Here is a 10,971-nt window from a genome sequence, read left to right as displayed (position 1 = left end):
CTAACAAAGACATTAACATCCATCTCTTTACACACAACCAATTTGCCAAAACTAAACACCTTCACTGTTATGGTTTGTCTCCTAAACATTCGTAAACAATGATTATGTTCAATTCTGTAGTGCTTCCTTATTTCCAAGCACATTTAATACTGTAATTAGTTCGTAACATGAATCGAGGTGGGTCTCTTTCTTTCTTGCTTTCTTTCTTTCTTTCTTTCTTTCTTTCTTTCTTTCTTTCTTTCTTTCTTTCTTTCTTTCTCTCTCTCTCTCTCTCTCTCTTTCACTTTTACTCTCTGCATATACATACATACACACACACACACACACACATACATACATACATACATACATACATACATACATACATACGAATCATACAAATATATACGCGTATGTGTGTGTGAGTGTCAGCATTGTGATTGTGGTTTTAGTAGGTTGTGAAAATATATGCAAGCTTTGCTAATCCATTTTTGCTTCATATTTACTTAGTATTCATGGAATTCCTGAAATAAGAAGAACCCTAATGTTTGTTCTAGATTATATAATGAGATAGCAACACTGCGTTTCATCATCATGCTCTGCGAGATATTCTTTTACCTCTTATTATTTTTTTCACCATTTTTTACCTGTTCATCACAGTGGAAGATAGTAGTAGAAGTGAAGCGTTGGATTATATATCTTTTAGTTATGTTCTGAGTTCAAATCTCACATGGTTGATATTGCCTCGTAACTTTCCGTACTCGATAAAATAAATATTTGCTAAATGCTACCCTCGAATTAATTGACTGTACGCAACCACAAATGTATTTCAACTGAAAGGGAGGCAAAAAATATTGAAAGTTTAATATTTGGTGATATTTCGGATGTTTCTGAAAGTGAATTTCCCCAACCATCAATGTGTACTGTTGCAAAGAGGGATATTGACGTGAAAAGCCTTCAAACAGAAGAAAATAAACAAAAAAGTTTTGCGTCGGCGGTTGGAGGTGGAACCCGCCAGCTGTCGACAAACAAAAATGACCTGATAAAGTACAAAGATATGATAACAATTGAAGACAGTGTTGTGAAAGTTCAACCTCCGGAAGAACTATTAATGTTAGAAAAAAGAAAATCAATTATTTTCAAATCTTACTGTCTAAAAGGAAAAAAATTGATCGAGTAAGAGAAGAGAAAGTTGAGAAGTGCTTGAAACCCATCGGAAGAAGTTTGGTACTATCGAAGTACGACTAAAAGATATAGAAACTGCACAAATGCACTCAGTTAAATCTTTAGAAACGGAGGACGTTATTTAATTCCAATATATTTGGTAATGAGGACGTCAAAGATGCGTATACCAAAGGTCCCACCTCAAGTCGACCCTTTATGGTTGATGACGGCAGTCCTGGCAAAAAAGGAAGATAATATAACACTCCTTAAGGCTACCGTCACAGAAAAGGCTTAATGGACCAGTCAAACGGTTCACCTCCTAATACAAGCAGAACAGTCAATTTTAGAACAGTTACCAGAGAAAATAGAAATTAGGAGGGAATTCCTTAACGTATTCGTCGAGGGGCGTAAGCCCCGATGTTACCAGTGTGGCCAGCTGGGCCATATAAAAAACACTGTAGAGACGGCGAGGAAGAATCCGATGGTGAGAAGAGAGAGAGAAACAGAAAAAAGAAAGCAACTAACAACAAAAAAAATGGAAAGCTCAAATCAACCAAAACAGGTCGAACTAAGACAAAAAAAAACTGTGAAAAGAGACAAACCAAAAATAGTAAGGAAGGAAGCAGAAGACAGAGGGATAGACGCGTTATACAGCAAAAAATGAAGATTTAATGAGAGAAATAAAAGCGAAAAAAATCAGCCATTAGGATTGCAGAACTTTCAGATAAATATAAGAACTACGAGTTCTACGAAATGGATAAAAAGACTCATAATGTATTACTTAACACGTATAGAAAGTCGGTTACGATGATGAACCCAAGGAAATGTGTGAGGCCTTTCAAGAGTAATTCGCGCAGCTGTTTGGGGGTGTTGGCGGTCCTGATGGTGGGGAAGTCCTCGAGGACTTTCTTGCCGAGCTGCCGTGCCTCTCGGGGTCGGATGCGGAGTCTTGCGAAGAGCCGATCACGCCTATGGAGGTGATGGAGGCTATGGCCGACTGTAAAGCGGGTAAGTCGCCGGGACTTAATGGTCTTCTGTACGAGCTGTATAAATGTATACCAGATTGTTCGGGTACTTACTAGCTGACATGTATGCAAACTGGCAACAGAATGGATTTATCTCCAGATCTGTGCGTCGGGGAGTAGTAACGTTGGTCAGAAAGGACCCGGACAAGGGTGACGTTTTAGATAACTTCAGGCCCATCACACTGTTAAACGAAGAAGTGAAGATTTTCGCCAAGGTCTTAGCAAAAAGGTTGGCGCGTGTAGAGAATGGTATAGTAGGGGAGGCACACACATATGCCATCCGAGGCAGAACTATTCAAAATAATCTCTACCTTATTCGCTATACCATAGAGAGGGTTGGTGATAAAACTGACAAATGTGGGGTATTAGTACACTTGGATTAGTCTAAAGCTTTTGATAAGGTTGACCATCGATACCTGGCGACTGAGCTCACGCAGTTCGGCCTGGGCCGTGACTTCCTCAGGTGGTTTATCGCTTTGTGTTACAACATTGACTCGATAGTTCGGGTGAACGATTTCCTTTCGAAGCCGTTCTGCATCAGGCACTCGGTTCGTCAAGGATGTCCGCTCTCACCACTTTTGTATGTGGTAGCTCTTGAGCCGCTACTGCGAAGGTTGAGTGGCATCCCGAGAGAACCAGGTTTAGAGAAGTTTGTTATAGCTTACGCGGACGATATCACTATCAGCGTAACCACAATAGCACGCCTGCGTGAAGTGGGTAAGGCTATTGAGGTTTACGAGACGGTGACAGGAGCAAAGATTAACCGGAAAAAGTCGGTCGGCTTGCAGCTCGGCACCTGGGTTGGTCAGTTGATGCTTTTAGACAGCGTTGTTGGGCGCTGGAGAGAGGGACTGGTTAACTTGCTATAAGTCTGATTTGGACCAGGCCTCCAGATAGAGAAGAACTGGACGGAGGTTTCGAGTAGGGTGGCTACAGTAGTCAAGACCTGGTCTTGGTGGTGGCTATCCCTGAAAGGGAAGGCGGAGGTAGCCAATGTGTTTATCGCATCTGTCATTACTGACCGTCGTGCCCTGTCCAGATTTGTGGTTGATCAGGTTGGAGAGACAGCGCTTTCGCTTTTTGTGGAAGGGCAGGTCACCATTTGTGAAATGCTCTGTCTGTTGTCAAAAGCCGTTAAAGGGAGGTTTAGAGATGCCTTGGTTAATGATGCGCAGGCATGCGTTGAGGTTGAGGCATCTCTGGATTCTCCTGGATGGTGAACGGTTATGGTCTCCGCTGGCCAGACAAATATTCCCCGAGTTCAAAAGTTTTTGCGAACAGGATGCCTAGTGTTCTCGTAGACCGAGATCGAGTGAATGGCATAAAGAGTGCCGTGAGGCCCTCCAGCTAATCCGGCGCTCGGGCAACGCCAGCGGTGGGGGCGCCACATGAATTTTATATAGTGGGTTGGTAGAGTCTGAATGTGACGATGGCCTGGGGGCGACTCTAGGTCTAGGGTATATTCAGCTGGACAGCCTGTTCCATCGTACATTCGGGTTGAGAACGTTGGACAACTTCCAAAAGACCTTGACTTGATAATGTTACACAGGTGCCTTGCCCGTTTGGGATAAGAGTGCAAGACATGGTAAGCGTCAATCTCCGACCTGTCTAAGATGCGGGGGAGACAGGCAGGGAAACCGTCTCTCACACTATTTTCCAGTGTCCAGAGATATCTGAAATGTGGATTTATGCTGAACACCTGTTGTCCGGCGAAGGAAGAGTACGGCTGTCGACTGAGTCAATTATAAAAATTGACCCACAGGAAGTTTTAACAAACCAAGGTGAGAATTGTTTTCTCACGGTTGTAGCAATAGTGAAAGAGGCAGTATGGAAGACTATGATAAAAGGGATTAAAACAGGCAACTTTGTCTCCGGCCACGATTTACGATCATTTTTTACTTTTCATTTGAAAAGGAAGGTGTGCCTGGAGAAGAGGTGATGTCGGAGAGTATGTTCATAAAGAGATGGAAGCATGTTGTATGAGTGTTGTGCGTGCAAGGAACCGTGTGAATAGGCTATAAAAGAACAACAAAAAAGGTACCAGCGATAGATCGGGACTTGTGGGGTCGAAGCGTGGCCTGATCATCGCTACATTTGTGTTGTCTCTACATGGTTAATTTCATTCGATTGTTTTTTTGTTTTATATAATTTTTATATTCATATTTTATGTAAAATCATAACGTATTACTGATCCCAATCAGTTGTTTTGTCCATTTCTGTGTTTGGCCCCTTGTGGGCAATAAAGAAATTGGTATTTCGTCTGCCGTTACGTTCTGAGTTTAAACACCGCCGAGGTCGACTTTTCTTTTCATCCTTTCGGGGTCGATTAAATAAGTACCAGTTATGTATTGGGGTCGATGTAATCGATTGAAACCCTTTGTCTGCCCTTGTTTGTCCCCTCTATGTTTAGCTCCCTGTGCACAATAAATAAATAAATATAAGAAATTATTATTAAATTTGAATATGTGGTGGGCAAGAGAAATATTAGGGCATCTGACAAAATGTATTGCTGGTGTTAGAATTTATTGCTTTCAATGTTTAAATTTTTCCGTTGGGGACAAACTTTGCCTTTCGTTCTTCGGGGTTTCATAAAATAAGTAGCAGCCAAGCACTTGAGTCAATTTAATTTGCTGTTTATTTCCGTTAAGAAAATAACGATCCTGGCTCCAGGATTCTTGTAATCACAAGGAGTGTGATTGGCATAACATTTAGAGCATCAGTAAAACGTATTTGAGGTATTTAGCTATGTTACTTTACGATCTAAGTTCGAAACCAGTTAGTGTCAACATTGTATTTCATCCCCAACGGTCGATGAAAGAAGTATCAATGATATACTCCTGGTTAATTTACTCGACTAAATATTTCCACAAAATGCGTTGTCTTGAAACATACATGGATATTGTTATTATGACTAAATTTTCCTTTTATCATGTAAGCAATGTCGCATCTTTACAATAGGTGAACCGGTTACTTTAATTTTTAAGGGTTTCACGTAGAGCTATTATAGAGTTGGAAGCAAGAGCTGTTTTATAAGTTAGTTAATTTTTTCTATGCTGGAGAAATTAATATGATTATTATGCAGTTTGAACATCTTTAGAATGATCTCTGCAGCGAAAACGTGTGATAGGAAAGAATTCCAGAATAATTTCAGGAATAAAGGATTGAGTAAGACAGTGTAAGTGAAAAGCTAGTTCCACTAGAGGTAGATAACACAATGGGAAGTGCCTCTGGGTGCAAGGGGTTGCAGCGTACCGCGGAGTGAATCTTTCGAGTTATCCGAATATGACCAAGAATGTGTTCTATACGAGGGGGGTACTGAAAGGTTCCAGCACCCACTCGTAATGTTTGTATCTTGAAGCAACACCCTCCCATAGAGATGACAAGGGTAAAAACAAACAAATCAATCAAAAATAAACAAACAAGGATAGAATGTAATTAATTTCGTATTGTGAGTGAGAAACGTAGGTATCCCTATTCCTCACATTTTAACTCTCTTCTGTTTATTGGTTATGGCGTAGAAATAATTGCATGGTATTCCGGGTTTTTTTTTTTCTTTTAGCATCGTCTTGATGTCTCACACACCATTCTTACTGACTTCCATATATATCACTGGTGTTAACTTTGCCTTTCCCCGCTACCGAAATGGTCTGTGACATATGTTCAAAACAACTATCATATCATGTATTATATCAAATATGTGAGCTGTTATGCTTGACTATAGATGCAAAGCTTTATAAGCGTTCAGCAAGTGATCAGGATGAAATTTGTTGTTATTGCTGTTGATTTTTATCCCAACTTCACCAACATATTTTTATATGTAGTATACTTACGGTAAATAGTCAGCCAATCGACTAAACAAACATATAGATGTGTTCCTCCACATATTCCATGCTACCGCCGGGCTGGAATATTTCTGTACACTCTGACATGCACTGAATCGTATGGACTGCAGTGTCACAGCATGGATATGTTTTACTCTTTCTTCTCCCCAATATTCTTGTAGTTCTGGCGGTAACTGCAGTGGACGAGAAGGAAATAGACTCAGTCAGACCTCGACAGTTTCTCGACACATTCAGTATTTTCATTCTTTCCTTCACTGATATGATCTTTTTTAGGAATGAAGTATATTTCTTTAGAGGAAATGGTTACTTGTAATCTTCCCTTTCATTTTTGAGATGCTAGAAATGAAGTTGATAATTAGGAGTGACAGTTGACCTTGATGGGAATGAGAGAAACAGTAGCGTTTCTCCTTTAATGTTGGATTGAAGCGAATGGAAAACTTCGAACTTGGTTACTCTGTGAACGTGATAGGCAGTATCTTTCACCTGTATTGTTATACCGTAACTGCGAAAGAAGCATATGGGTATTTTGGTTACCGGATTTGGCCGAGATAGGTATTTGGAAATACATATCTATGAGGATCTTTTCGGTCACCTGCTTAGATGTTTCAGGTAAGTCGAAGGCTAAGCGTACATCAGCAGAGAATGGGGAAGCTCTGACCAGTTAGCTTTCTTTAAGTACATGGTGATTTAATCAGTCGGGTGTATTGTAAGGTATGTTACTCGAACATACCAGTGGGTAACAGAGACGGTTGTGGCTAGGCAAAAAATGAGAAGGAAATAGATATAAAGTATTTTTAGTGTCGACACAGCAGTAAAACAAATACGTTCCACTACACAATGAAGCGAATTGCGTTGTTTTCAAAATGGGCTCAGTTCCGAATGTTTTCAACGATGCCAACTTTACTAAAAGTTGATGAAATATCCTTATTACTTATTTTAAAGTTATCAGCGGTTTTTCACAAAACCTATATATCTCTGAACCCTTGTTTGGCAGCACCGCTATTGACTATACTTCGCTGAGGTGATTTAATAAAACTGAAATATACCCATTTGTTGTTACTTTATTTCTAGGATCTGGTGAAACATACTTTCATCGATATTATCATTATTGTCTTTAACGTCAATTATATTTTTTGTATTTATCGTCCGAGGAAGATTAATCTCTCAATGAACTATTATTTGATCAAATCACCTACACACATTCTTTGAGGGAGACAACCGTTTAGTGAATTTCTATAATCAAATAGAAGCAGGAACCTTATTTATGACCCAATGAGAACTATTAGGATTTTAAGAGACATTCCTAATTTATTTTCAATCATTGAAATTTTGGTGTTATCTCCCCTACCTTTTGGATCAGAACTGATATTTCAGCTATTGTTTATTTCTTCTAAGCTCGGGTGGAATTTTAATATAAAGCACATTAGCACCTACCTAAATATTTAGTTAGGACTCTCGAGCTCAAGTGATGGTTTTAAACTGATCGATATGTTAAAGACTGTGGAGTTTATCATAGCATTAAGTCACGAAATGTTGGCCAGGAAGATTAGGTCTCCACTTTGCCTTTTCTGGTTATTTGCAATTTAGAGTGATAGGATTTTCTAGACACGATGCCCTTTCGACGGCTGCAGAAGCTACATTTTCATCCGTTGGGTCCTTGGTATTTGATTGCATGTTTAAAAGGATAACATAAGAATAGGCATTCAGGGAGGTAGAATTAGAGAGATACATACATAGAGAGAGAGAGAGAGAGAAAGAGAGAGGCGTGAAACAGACATAAGTAACAAAATAAGAACGTGGGAAATATATTGTCATATAAACATACACGCATGCACATACACATATACACATATACATACAAACATAAATACACATGCACACACACCTACCTGCCCCCCCACACACACACACACGTATATATATATATGCGATGTCTGCATCGGGTCTTCAGATTCAAGTATAGTTTTCACTTCTAGTAAGGAAAGGCTTACAAACAGAAACAAATTGAAGCATTTTAAACACACAACTGTAAATATTTATAACGCGTAGGCGTAGAAACAAATTTCTCACTGCCATAGATTACTGGTACTATGTTGATTGGATGTAAAACGAAATACTGCGTTGACTCTTCTAGACTTGTGACTACAAGTAACTCCCTTAGCTCCAATAAACACAACCGCCTATGTCGAATGGTATAATGAAACTGTTGATGCTTATTCATTTTAAAATTTTTATTTAAGAACTTATTTTTATGCATATATTGTTTAGTTTTAGTTTTCATTTTATTTATTCATTTTTGTCTCAGTATTTGAAACACAGCTAAGAGAATGACTATTCACTGACATAATGAGATTTTTACCCTGATGCTTCGTCGTATCAAAATATATTTTTAGAACTAGTAAAGCCACATGATCTTTAGTTGTGTCTTTTTGTTTTGCTTTTTTATGCTTGTGTTTTTGAGTGGATATCCATACATTTTGTGGGGGTTGAGAGAATTCTCTTTTTCTAGAGAATTCTCTTTCTCTCTCTCTCTCCATCTATCTATCTATCACTCTCTCTCTCTCTGTCTCTGTCCGTCTGTCTGTCTGTTTCTCTGTCTCTGTCTGTCTATCTCTCTCTGTCCCTTATTTTATGGCTTGTTTATTGTGATTTGTATTCTTCTAACCGAAGACACCAGGCTCTGAATGCCACACAACCAAACATCTAAGATTCATATGCTTATGTAGACATACACACACACACACACACAAGTAAGCACATAATGCAAAACAAGATGGAAAAAATAGTACTCTAATAATATGCTTTTTTTTATTAAAGCTGCAAACACATCTCAAACACTGTTACTCAGAGTTTTTCACGTTCCAGTTCGTCGGATAGTTGTGATCAAGACTCGAGTGAAATTATAATGGTACATGTAATATATAAGTTGATATGCTTCAATTTGACAAATAAGCATTTGAATTAGATTGGTTAACTTATTTTCAATATATAAACGGTTTTGTATTTGCTAACGGTTTCGTCAAATTGAATTATTTCAAAACATATATTACATGTACCATCATAATTTTATTCAAGTCTTGATCACAACTATATGTCGAGCGGGAATGTGAAACTCTGAGTAATAGTTTTTGTGAAGTTTTTGCAACTTTACTAAAAAAGTATATATTCTTTTATTCTATTATTTGTTTCAGTTATTTGACAGTGGCCATGCTGGGACACCGCCTTTAGTCGAACAAATCGATCCCAGGACGTATTATTTGTAAGCCTGTTACTTATTCTATCGGTCTTTTTTGCCGAACCGCTAACTTACGGGGAAGTAAACACACCAGCATTTGTTGTCAAGCGATGCTGGGGGACAAACACAGACACACAGACACAGACACACACACACACACACACACACACACACACACATATATATATATATATATAATATATATATATATATATATATATATATAATTGCTGTTTTTACTGAGATCTCCCTTTTTAGTAGAAGAAATAGCTATAACTCTTTGACTGCTTATTTCTAAATTCGGTATGTGGTAAGGCAATTCGTTCCTAAACCCTTTATTGCTTAGTATTACTTAAATTTTCCTCGAATGAGGCTTTTACATGCCGAAGACTACTTGGTGTAATTGATAATTATTCCAAATTAATTAATTTCACCCTTCATTATTACGGATAACCATATTTTATCTCAGTAGATGACCACAGCATCTTGTTTTGGCTACACGCGGGTGGGAAGGGGCTGGTGACACAATCTTTTCATTCACACATTGAATTTGGTGATACTAGTTGCGGATTCTAGCTCGCTCTGATACTGAGTTGAGTTGGTGCCTTCTAGTATCTCAAAATTCAATATATAATCATTTATGATTATAGTATTCTACGCTGAAGAGAAAAGAAGTTTTGGTAAGGTAGAATTATTTAATATTTAATTCTTATGCTTTCCTAAAAACTTGATTTCGAAACGTGCGTCCGTAGATAACTTAAAATTGTATGATAGATTGCCGTCAATTCATTCTCTCTTACCTGTTTGTGTCTGCCTTCCAATTGCTGTTTTTACTGAGATCTCCCTTTTTAGTAGAAGAAATAGCTATAACTCTTTCACTGCTATTTCTAAATTCGGCATGTGGTAAGGCAATTCGTTGCTAAACCCTTTATTGCTTAGTATTATATATATATATATATATATATATATATATATATATATATATATATATATTATATATATATATATATATATTGTTGCTAGCGAAATGGTATATGCCGGCTGTGTGAGCAACTGGTTGTTTTAATGACAGAACAAACAGAGGAATTCCATTAGAAAAAGCTTTAATCGCTGTTCTCTGTAAGTATGGTGGCTAGGAAAATAATATAAAGTGCATTCCAATCTATGCACCCGTCTCCACATATGTGCCATTTTTCACGGGAATCCAGCCAGCCGTTTGGCTGTGAACCTCAAGACAAGAAAGAATACAACGATCGCCCATGTCCAATTTACAATATATATATATATATCAAAATTAAAATACTGAGGGTAGAAATTGATATCAATCAATTAACATCAATTTAAACCAGTGGTCTAGCATATTCAAAAAATCCGAAGACTTTAAAAGTTATATTACAATTAATAAGAGGAATGACCACTAAAGTGGTAAAGAGAGTGATTTTTTTCTGATTTATGAACAACTGATAACATCTCTCACTTTATGTATCTATCCATGTATATTTATGTGCGTGCGTGTGTGTGTGTATTATGCATATGTTTAAGTATGTATGTATGATGAGTTAATCAAGTATATCAAACATAATTTTTCAACGTATGAAAAGCATATCGTTTCGGTGTAGAATTATTACCGTTTTAGACATTAGTAACGTCTTCTGAGAGTTCCTGTAGTTTTGGCTATTCAAGTGCCGAGATGAATATGCACAAAATGAATTTGGTGGTATCATAA

The sequence above is a fragment of the Octopus sinensis genome, linkage group LG1 (genome assembly GCF_006345805.1).
Source record: "Octopus sinensis linkage group LG1, ASM634580v1, whole genome shotgun sequence".
NCBI lineage: Eukaryota > Metazoa > Mollusca > Cephalopoda > Octopoda > Octopodidae > Octopus > Octopus sinensis.
The sequence above is the reverse complement of the archived record's forward strand: the minus strand, read 5'-3'. Positions refer to the sequence as shown.